The sequence below is a fragment of the Mytilus galloprovincialis genome, chromosome 3 (genome assembly GCF_965363235.1).
Source record: "Mytilus galloprovincialis chromosome 3, xbMytGall1.hap1.1, whole genome shotgun sequence".
In the NCBI taxonomy this organism is placed as follows: domain Eukaryota; kingdom Metazoa; phylum Mollusca; class Bivalvia; order Mytilida; family Mytilidae; genus Mytilus; species Mytilus galloprovincialis.
Window position 1 is genome coordinate 78063713 of NC_134840.1, and position 12346 is coordinate 78076058.

General features: G+C 32.9%; 1 long non-coding RNA gene across 1 annotated transcript; it reads left to right on the plus strand.

Moving 5' to 3' along the window:
* The first annotated feature begins 105 nt into the window (after nt 1-105).
* On the plus strand, nt 106-5249 carry LOC143066579 (uncharacterized). The gene is made up of 4 exons (XR_012975682.1): nt 106-260; nt 1582-1746; nt 3200-3294; nt 5118-5249. It is a non-coding gene; the product is annotated as an uncharacterized LOC143066579 (long non-coding RNA).
* The last annotated feature ends 7097 nt before the right edge of the window (nt 5250-12346 follow it).

Here is a 12346-nt window from a genome sequence, read left to right on the forward strand (position 1 = left end):
TGAAAAGTCTAAAATTACAACATGGACATAGTAAATTGCTGTTATAATGAAGTAAAATTGGAGAAATAATTTGCAATGGTATGATTAGAAGGAAAGGTCAACAATGACACTCCTTGTATGGAAATTTGTTAACATTTCGTGTTTTAATAACTCTTATACTTATATTTTAACATTCTTTGCCAAACCTTTACTGGCAATGGAAAAGTTAAGCATGGAGATAACCAAAGTTGTGTTGTTTGTCACTACTATTCTTTTTCCTGGTAAGTAAATATAGATACAAGGACTTATTAATGACTATTTGTTGATTGACTTATTAATGATTGGTTATTGATTGTTTAAATTTTTGTAACATGTTAAAAATCCGGTAGCAATTATTTTTGAACAAGAACAGATTATCAAATAATAAAAAGTAGGTTTCTGCAAAGTTGGAAGACTGAGGGGAAAGATAGGGAATTTAGACTGCCACTTGGAAAAGGGCACGTATATGTATGAGTTCATAAGATCAACTGTGCCTATTGATATATTTTTTAAAATTTTTCATTAGTTTTTTCCTGTTGGATGATACAAATATAGTTGTAAACATTTCCCCTGATTTTAGTGCAATTACAATTAAGAATTGAAATTTAGAATATGTCAAATATATAACCCGAACAAAGAGCAGACAACAACCGAAGGCCACTAATTGGTGTTCAACGCATCAAGAAAATTCCGCATTTGGAGATGGGTTTCATCTTGCCCCTTAAAAATTGTGTAATAGTTCATTGAAAATGGATTTTACGCTAGACTCCAAATTATTTTTATAATCTTAAACTGGAAAAGATGCAAGACTAACAAAGGCCAGATGCTCCTGATTTTGGACAGGTGCAAAAATGCGGCGGGGTTGAACATTCTTTGTGAGATCTAAACCCTCTCCTATACTCAGTTTAAAAGAAAAGTCTGAGTCCGATATAAAAATAGGTAACAAAAACAACTAAACAAAATCAAAATGATACATGAAATAACATGAAAGGACTTTAAGCAGTTACTGACATGCCAGCTTCAGACCTCAATTTAACTGATTGCAAGATAATGTCTTTATCATAGGAAAATCAAGGACAATCATATGGTTATGGTTTAGTATAAAAAAAAAATACGAAAATAACATAACCCATTTTATACCAAACACTTTCTTAACGTGCGCGTAATAAAGGAGAGTGCAAACATAAAAGTAGAATAAATGCATCCTTGCAAAGGCGATTTTGTTCTCTATCTTTATGGAGAATCATCCTGTCATTGTTCAAAATTAGGAACTTAAAGTGAGATTTGGATGTTTGGTCCAGTTACATTTCAACAATTGATTAAAAGGGCTTATACCGTTTGTTAATCCATAGCATATGTCTTGTTGAAGAGCATTTTAAATATTTGAGAGCTGTTGTAATAATAAGATATTGTAGAAAAAGTGTATAAAAAAGTATTAAAATTAAAGATCATCTACAATTGATAAAAAAAAGTTTGAATATAACTGCAATAGGATATATTCAGTTTTTATATTACCCCATGGCAATGTCTTTTGCATTTCTAACTATATTTTTTTCATTTCAGTTGACTGTTTTGTAAGGGTGGATAACTATCAGAATTCAGTATACATACAAAAGAATTTGGGTGATCCCTTTACACCAGCTTCAAGTATAACCTTCCTGGAACCAGCAATCTTCGATTATATGTCTGTCGATACCGAAACTGCGGTAGATGGTGTCAGTCAGAGAGGTCAAGTATCTGTTAACTGTATGTCAGATTAAAAATATACATTAAGGGCATACGATACAGTTTTGATCCCGTATTTACATTTTGATAAATATTTCCATATAGCCTATTTTTTACCTGATTAAATCAAATAGGTAATAACAAATATACCTTTATGTTCTACTTTTAGTAAAATGAGGTAGAAATTTCGTATTTTTGCTCAAAATTCGGATTTGTGGCCGTATTTTCCCTTCAGAAAGAAAGATAAACACAAATTATTGCTTTTTGTTAAACAATTTTTAATTTCTGTATTTTATAAGTATCATAAAAATTTATACATTTTTTATTCAGAAATAAATCATATTTATCAAATGTTCATGAATGTAGAAAAAAACATCATTTTTTGCTGTATATTTATCAAATTAAAAAAAATGGCACTATTTTCGTTTTCATGAAAATTGGCACACGTAATCTTCTCGAGTAATCAAACCAAATTGCATTTTAAAAAAGAGGGGTCCATGAACTCGTTTTCGTCACTGATGAGTCTTTTGTAGACGAAACGCGCGTCTGGCGTATATACTAAATTTAGTCCTGGTATCTATGATGAGTTTATTTACAACCACTGGGTCGATGCCACTGCTGGTGGAGTAAAAAAATTAACGGTTAACTGGTGGAGATGTATTTCCCAGAGGGTATCACAAGCCCAGTAGTCAGCACATTTTGTGCTGACATGAACTGTCATTGATATGGTTATATTTATAAATTTACTGTTTACAAATTTTTGAATCTTTTGAAGTACTAAGGTTTTTCTACCTCAGGCATAGATTACCTTAGCTGTATTTGGCAAAACTTTTAGGAATTTTGGTTCTCAATGCTCTTCAACTTCGTACTTTATTTGGCCTTTTTAACTTTTTGGGATTCGAGCGTCACTGATGAGTATTTTGTAGACGAAACGCGCGTCTGGCGTATATACTAAATTTAGTCCTGGTATCTATGATGAGTTTATTTACAACCACTGGGTCGATACCACTGCTGGTGGAGATTTATTTCCCCGAGGGTATCACAAGCCCAGTAATCAGCACTTTTTGTGCTGACATGAATTGTCATTGATATGGTTATTATTATAAATTAACTGTTTACAAATTTTTGAATCTTTTGAAATACTAAGGTTTTTCTACCTCAGGCATAGATTACCGTAGCTGTATTTGGCAATAAAATTTAATATTTACGCCAGACGCGCGTTTCGTCTACAAAAGACTCATCAGTGACGCTCAAATCAAAAATGTTATGAAAGACCAAATAAAGTACGATTTGAAGAGCATTGAGTACCAAAAATTCGTAAAAGTTTTGTAGTTTTGAATTTAATGTGTAATATAAAAATACATAGTAAAGGTATTTTAAAAAGTATAATAGTACCTTTTGTTTCCATGATACAATTTAAATTGACTTTTCGTTTCTTTTTTCTTTCATTTTAAAGGACATTTAGTACAGTTCTACAAATATATGTATCGGAAAGGCTATTTAACACTGTTCCCACAACTATCTCTAAGATATTACTTCACAAATGAACAGGTAAGTATGATGAATAAGAAGTTGAGGCAACATTACTCAGCCGTTTACATACAAAATTATGTCTATCTAGTAATAAAACAAGTATAATCCACCAGTTTTTGTAAATTTTAAACGAAAATACCTGTATCAAGTCAGGAATGTGATTTTTTTCCGTTCCTTTTGGTTAAGTCGAGCGTTTGACTTTGTCCTGTTTCAGGTACTTAGCCCCTTTTTTTATAAATTTACCTCGGAGTTCGGTATGTTTGTTAATACTCATTTACGCTAAACATCTTTTTGAAGGAGATGGTTCAACCCCCATTTTTTTCCTTTGAATAGCCTGTGCCTAGTTAAGAATAAGGCAGTTATCAAACAGTCCGTTTCAATGTTGGCGTATGATTTTGTTGCCATTCAGTGTTTAAGTTGTTACGTTGTTTTCGTATTTTAGCCGATATGTTTCCCTCTGTTCTTCATTTAAACTGTATACCTTATTTCAAAGTTATTTCATTAACCTGTGCACATTATTCTATTTTGCGACATTTTGTTCAAGGTTATGGCTGAATTTCTGAAATAATTAAACATCTCACTCCTGATTTTATTGACCTTGTATTTACATTGCGTCATAATTCAAATTTATTCGATCAGTGTATGTTTACTTGTGTTAATATGTCTTTTGATTGAGTTAAGCCATTTCAATTGATATTTTATAGTGTGTCTTTCTATGTTGTGATGGTGCACTATTGTATCAAGTAAGGGTGAAGTTTGGTACCTATTAACACACTTGAAACCGCTGCATTTGATGCAATTGTCCTAACTCAGAAACCTGATGTTAAGCAGTTGTCGTTTAATGATCTGGTTTATTATTTTTTCTCGTTTTTCGTTTTTTTTTTTTTTATATATAGATTAGATCGTTTTCCGTTTGAATGGTTTTACACGAGTCTTTTTTTGGGGCCCTTTATTTCATGCTGTTCGGTGTAAGCCAACACTCAAGCTCTGTGTTGAAGACCGTATGTGGTTTCCGCATTGAGACTTGGACGGAGAGTTGTCTCATTGGCACTCATACAACATCTTCTTATATCTGGCATACAAAATCAAACTATTGGTTGATTTCAAAAATGCCAACTTATCTGTCAATTGTCTTTCGAGAAGATTGACGGGTCCTGGGAAAGCATAAGCTTTTGTCATCACCTGGCGTTCGTCGTTGGCAGTAGTCCACTGAAACTACTGTGGTAAAGCTAAAAAAGAAATTGGCCACAGTCCGGATTAGTTATTTTTGTTTCAACTGAAAAAATGTCCCGTCTGTCTACAAATATAGTCGAAATAGCTAAAGATTGAACATAGGCAAAAAGGTTCAGCCTAATGATATCTACCTTCTGACATCAAACTTATGTCTGTTGACATCAAAACTATCTGATGACTTACTGTCGTACTTGATATCTGTAAAACTATTATTTCGATAGTTATGACAGACAGGAAAAATTCATTTAAACAAAAAAGCGACCAGTAAAACAATAACTTGAAAGAAAACAGCATGGTCGAACTCTTGTTGGAGTTATTGGCCTCTAATGACATTTTTATTCTTTTGCTAATTATGTGATATCTGTAAAAAATAAATAGAAAACACAAAAATAAGACAAAATGTCAGCCGGGTAAGATCTACAAATGTGTCAAAATGACTAAATTGTCACTTAACTCCTTTTTTTAATTCATACTTATCAATGCAATGGCCCTTGTTGATGATGTATGTGAAAGAGCCATTTGTTTATTTTTCAGACTCGTGTAATACACCTTTATCAAAATAGTTTATGTTTTTTACTTATGTCTTTTCCTATTATAACTATTTTCAGTACTACCAGAATGTATCGAAAATCTTAATGGAACAGATGACAGACAACCCTGTCATTCGTGTGAGGACGCAAACCATTGGGAATATTCTTTAAATTAAAGTTAAATATGACAATTAATAAATATTTCTCATACATTATCGTTCATGTATTTGTACTGTTATTGATCCCTGTTTGAAGCTTCCAATAAAGAACACCTAACTAAATAAATTCAATGCTTACAAACACAACACACAATGGTTGAAAACATCATGGTTGCAAACATTATCTACCCATCAGTAGAGCACATGACAAGAAAGTGTCATCTACGAAAAACATAGCAATTTATTACACTGCAAAACGTTCTCTTTGACATGGTTGTGTGATCAAACAGTGAAAAATGAGAGTATACCGAATCTAATCACCCTTATTTCATGTATTTGTTTGATCAAAAGGTCACCTTTAATTCATACATGTTTTTATGGTTAAATTACATTCTTACTTTATCAACTATCAAACAGGTAAATTTGGTGCTTTGTAGAGCAGTAACATCTTTGCTTCCAAAACAAAACATTGTTTTCTGTATGTGTGTAATTTGCCTATGCAAAAATAAAATGCTTCCTTCAACCGGATGGAACAAGAAGTTGGAAATAAAGGATCATATTTAAATGATGAATTGAGAATGGAAATAGGGAATATGTCAAAGAGACAACAACCCGAATAAATAGTGACAACAGCCGAAGGCCTCCAATGGTTCTTCAACGCAGCAAGAAAATCCCTCAGGCCAAATCTTTCTTTTTAAATATGAAAACAAGATGTCAGTATCTTATCAAAAGGAAAAGCCTGCTTACTACTTTTATTTTCAAACGTCCTTGAATGTGTCCAAAATATAACAACCACCTCGGTGATATCGAGGAAGCGTGTTCGCCTTGAGTGTGAAAAGTCCGAACACATTTCTTTATTGTGAACTAGCTTGTTCAAAATCCTGCTGAACGATTCGCTCTAGTGGAAAACACATTATCATGTTTCCTGCTAAATATGTATTTTTTTGGCATGGGACTTTCAACAGTCATCCATCCAACAGATAGCAGTAGCATAAGTAATATTCCTAAACATTCGGTTCCTACAGATGTACGATATCAATGACATTATTTCTCGGGGGTCCACTTCCTATATTCAAAAGATATGATGTGCCGCTTGAATATGTCACATTTTCATGCTTGAAAATATGTGAACTATCAGATACATGTATATAGAATAAGGTCAAAAAGGGTACCCATGTCTTAATCCGTCATCTTTCTTGGTGTTCCGGGCTGTCATCCAATGTTCTCTCTTTTGTCACTTTGGTATTTCACTGTTACATTACTCAAGAAGCGAAAGCCAAACAATATGGGAAAAGGTAACATTTTACCTATACAATATATGAAAAGGCATACATTTTTGAAATCTAAATTATTTATGAAAAGGGTTGGGTACAGAAACCCAATGACATTCCTATCAAATAAGTAATAAAGTAGCCTCCCGAGCATGGGTTTACGTATGTGTTTATAGAGAATATCATATGACTTTTTCAATATCGCATCCGTATCAACCCGAGACACCAATTGGTTGAGGGTTGATACGGTGTGTGATATTGAAAAAACCATATCATATACACTTTAATATATACCTATACCTCAAGTAGATGTTTTTTATGTGACATGACGTCATACAGATAAGGAGTTTTCAAATTACGTCATACAGATTATAGGTTTGACATGACGTCATACAGATTAGGGATTTGATAAAGCTTTTGCAACCGTGCTGATATCGATATCATCACGGGTGGCTGATACAGCACGCTTGCCATTGATGTATTACACATACAATTTATCTGTATTTACTTCTAAGTATATAATAAATAAAAATACATACGCAGGAGTATAAGTATAAGTATTTAATCAAACTATCAACAACAACTAGGTCTCGATATAAACCTCATAGATACAGTTATACATTGATTACAAACTATTACAAACAGTTTGAAAAATAAGATGTTGACCCTATCTGTTACAAAATCATTCAACCATTGTACTTGAAAGTTGAAATCGACTGAGTAGGGTTTGGTAAAAAGACCTCTCCTGAAAAAAGAATGTTTCTATGTATACCGAAGTCTAAACCAAAATCGAAACAGAAATGAATCAATATGTTTGATAAACAAAATTGATTATTCTTTCAAATTTGCTTATATGCTAGTATACAATAATCATGATTATACACTGATTATAAACAAATACTTATAGTGATGGGTGTAACTTAAACTAAACATTTTTTGTGAAATGCAGTAATAAGCAGATGGCATGTTGTTATTTATAGGTAAAAGGTAAAATTACATACATCTCATTAAGCCATACCAAAATTTTCAACAAACCAGATTTTATGTATATTGTCTTATATCACACATTATGATAACTTTTAGTTTCTACATTGAATAATTATCGGGTACATGTCAATGCTAATGATACGGTTAATAATTTTACACAATAACATAACTTAAAAAAGAAAACTATTTAAAAAAGACAGTTGTTGGCATGACACGGGTTATGTTCTTCCCTCAAAACCCTCCGTCCTTGATGGGTGCATTTTACATAGACAAATACAATCATATATTAATATAATCAAAATGAGGATGTTAATTTGATGTATGCCTTTTTGTGCTTCTTCGTTACGTTTGTTGTTTATATAGTGATTAAGATGATAAAACAATGTTGACTGCTGTACCCCTATTTTTGATATTTTTAACTATTGTGTCTGTTTGTTTTGTTCACGCATCGCTGACAATATAATGGAATGTGATACGACTGTCACACAAGTGAGAGGTTTAGCTAGCTATAAAACCAGGTTCAATCCACCTTTTTCTACATTTGAAAATGCCTGTACCAAGTCAGGAATATGACAGTTTTTGTCCATTCGTTTTTGATGCGTTTTGTTATTTGATTTTGCCATGTGATTATGGACTTTCCGAATTGATTTTCCTCTGAGTTCAGTAGTTTTGTGATTTTACTTTTTATGATGGTATGATACTAAACTCCTAACGGGAAGGATTGTGCCTGATATTGATCATATGATGAAATCATAATCTTTCAATCAGTTTAATTGACGTCTGGAGCTGGCATGTCAGTGAACTGCTAGTAATTATCTGTTGTTATCTATGTATTATTGTCATTTAGTTTATTTTCTTTGGTTACATCTTCTGACATCAGACTCGGACTTCACATGAACTGAATTTTAATGTGCGTATTGTTATGCGTTTACTTTTCTACATTGGCTAGAGGTATAGGGAGAGGGTTGAGATCTCATAAATATGTTTGCGCCTGTCCCAAGTCAGGAGCCTCTGTGCTTTGTTAGTCTTGTATTATTTTAATTTTAGTTTCTTGTGTACAATTTGGAGTTTAGTATGGCGTTCATTATCACTGAACTAGTATATATTTGTTTAGGTGCCAGCTGAAGGACGCCTCCGGGTGCTGGAATTTCTCGCTATATTGAAGACCTGCTGGTGACCTTCTGCTGTTGTTTTTCTATGGTCGGGTTGTTGTCTCTGTGACACATTCCCCATTTCATTCTCAATTTTATATCAAATGAAGGAAATATTAATATTTCATTGTGAAGTAAATTACCCGCATTAAGGATGTACTTAGGTGCGGTTTTGGAATTTGTGTCAAATGTTCGGACTCCTCTGTGCTTTTGCATACAATACAATGTAAAATATGTTGCCCCTTAACACCCATTTATTTTTTTAGACTTAAAATCTCATGTAAGGTAATTTACCAAACTTTTAGAAGATTCTTGATTGTCTTTCTTTTGTTTTGACACCTAAATAATACCATTGTAAATTTAAGGTAAGAGTCCGAGTCAGCATTTTCCCGCCATATTTTAAACCTTAAATAGACCTTCCTCAACTATTTCTCTTTCATTTCAGATAGGGAGGCCTCACTTCCGGTAAAATACAAAATGGCGGACATCATACTTAAATTAGCCCAATATCGAAGGCTAGTATGTGAAAAGGTGCTATTAACATGCCTCCCTATCTGAAATGAAAGAGTAATAGTTGAGGAAGATCTATGCCAAATTTCATGCTTGTAGCAGGATTTGCACAATTCTTCTGAAATATGCTTGTAGCCGCTGGTATCTCGTACGAATGGTTTTGCACTAGTAATTAGTAGTTCCCATAAGTGCTTGCTCTTCGGTTTGAGCCAAGGCTCCGTGTTGTAGACCTTTCTTTTACCGACAATGTATAATAATTTACTTTTACAAATTGTGACTTTGGTGGAGATTTGTCTCGTTGATACTCACACCACAATTTCTTATATCTATAACATCTCACACCACTATTTCTTTTATCTATGTGTTATAAGAACATATCCGCGAAGTCGCGGTCATTTTGTGCGTGATGAACTTCATAAATTGTTGTAGAATGAATTTTACAAAAAGATTTTATGACTGAAGGAAATTTAGGGAAGGTATCGAAATTCCTTTCCTGCGGGTTTCGTGGTGACAGAACAATTTTTTAGCCCTCCTCATTTTTCCAAAGTTTTTTTGTTTTCTGTTTTCTACATGCTATGCAATTATATAATTCACTCTAAAAAGAAAACGTATTTGCTGTGTACCACCAATTCAATGTTAACTTACTATCCACGGCAGTCACTGATATATTGTACAGAGAAACTTTATATAATACATCATATGCTTTTAGATAGTATCAGATAACTAAGAAAACTTATTTGGACAATATATCAACTGGAGATAATTTTTAACTTTAAATAATATTGATAGTACACAGACCAAAATAAGTGTAGTGAGAGCAAGCACGCAAAGTAAAATCTTGCACCGAACAGACTTGATTCACTTACAATAAAAGAAAATGAAGATATTCATATAATTTGTAAACTATTTCCAGGTAAATAATCTACAAAGTCAGGAATAAGACAGTTAATATCCATTCGTTTGATATGTTTTACCTTTTGGTTTTGCCATATGATAAGGGACTTTCTTTTTTGACTTTTCCTCGGATATCAGTATTTATGTGATTTTCCTTTTAATAAGAATTCAAGTCCATTTCTGGTTAAACCATTACCATCGCTGCTGTCTGAAAAAAGAGGGACAAAAGATACCAGAGGGACAGTCAAACTCAGATATCGAAAATTAACTGACAACACCATGGCTGATAATCGTCATGTATATTGATTGACAGAAGGATTACATGACAGTGTGTGTATCATTCTTGGCAAACATGTCCGGTTAGCAATACAGCCTTTAAAACTCTACGCTGCAATTTCTTTTCACCATTATCCTTACTTTTATCGTCAGTAATTAGTGAGAGTGGACTTGTTTTTATTCAACATATTATACTAGTATGTGTAATATAAACTGCTTTATTTTCAATCAGGTTGATATATAGCTTTTTAACTAGTTCTAGAGGGCGGTTATTGATTTTGTCTGTTCGTCTTTTACTTCAGACAATCAATAGGCTGAATTGTCTTTAATCTAATGAGTTTCTGTTTTTGCAAATCACTCTTTGAAAATTTCATGCGACAGAAGCGCTTACTCTGGACTTACCTTCATAGGACCACTCAAACTTATCTTCTACATGTGGAGCAGGAACTGCTTACCCTTCCGAAGCACCTGAGATCACCCCTAGTTTTTTGGTGGGGTTCGTGTTGTTTATTCTTTAGTTTTCTATATTGTGTCATGTGTGCTGTTGTTTGTTTGTCTTTTTCATTTTTAGCCATGGCGTTGTCAGTTTGTTTTAGATTTATGAGTTTGACTGTCCCTTTGGTATCTTTCGTCCTCTTTTCTATCTGTTTTGCATTATAACTATTGCTACAGAAAGTCACTAATTCGATTAACAATGAGTCCATTGCAATATTTTTTAACCATCATGAAGGACTAAAAATGCAGTCTTTTTCTATAACAAGAATAAACGTCAACTCTCAAGATATGATTGAGGAAAATACTCAAAATAATACTTTTTAAATGCCAAAGTATTTATGTTGACGTAAACTTTGCTTCTTTCTTTTCAGTTTTTTTAGGCGAACAACAATTTTGAAGACTGCTCAGAACATCACAGAACAACGTTATAAAGCAGAGTATGCAAACGAAATCCAGTCGGATAATGAAGAGAATGAAAACGAAATCCAACCGGACCATGGAGCTTATCAAGATCTGACTCTGGTCAGGGATAATATTAGTTCGCCGTACGATGTCATACACAACCGCGATAAGTAGTAGAGATAAACAACAAACAAATCTTTATGTTTCCATATTATGTAAAACTGAACTTAAATCAGTACATAACATATTTTCTATAATCAAATGCTTCATTATACAAATGTTTTATGTGTATTAATTGAAAACAAATCTGACTTGTTACATTCGAATTTTCAATGTTGAATTATTTATTTGTGAGATTTAATTCATGTCCATATCAGTTTTGTCATAAGTATTGTGATAACTTGTGTTTATTGCATAATACATATGTTTTAGTTTGTGCCGCAAAGTTCCCAGGGGCTGGTTATTTGTTTTCCCAATTCTAAGATATGACATATTGTCTCTACTTTCATTTATGGACTATATAATTGCAAGGGGAGATACTGTCATATATATATATATAAGAAGATGTGGTATGAGTACCATTGAGACAACGCTCAATCTAAGTCACAATTTGTAAAAATTATAACAATTAAAGTCAAAGTACAGTCTTCAACATAGAGCCTCGCTCACAACGAAAGTAATCCGTAAAGAGAATCTGTCTGAACAATTATGATAATATGTATCTAATAGAGGGGCGAAATCTTTCCTATTAACCCAATAAACAAATTTTCAACAAAATTAAGTAATCAAAACTATCTTAACACACATAGTTCACGAGCAGCGATACTGATCCAGTGATAGGAAAGAATGCAAATCATCCTTTATGAAATGTCTGAATCCAAGCATTTTTGCTGGATTCTGCTCAGGAAAGAACGTTCAACACTGATATTTGAAATTTAAAGATGTGTAAGTATCAAGTTACATGACCAAAAGGAGCTAACAATAATAGCCAAATATATCTAAGGTCAATTGTAGCTGTGCGAGTGTGAAAATGAGAAATGTTTAGATGGTATGTTATATATCATGTCAGTAGCGAATTATAGGATTATGACCCAACGATCTTCTCATAGACCTACAACAAAATTCAGTAATTGTACACTCAGTCAAAACTCAGATAAACAAAA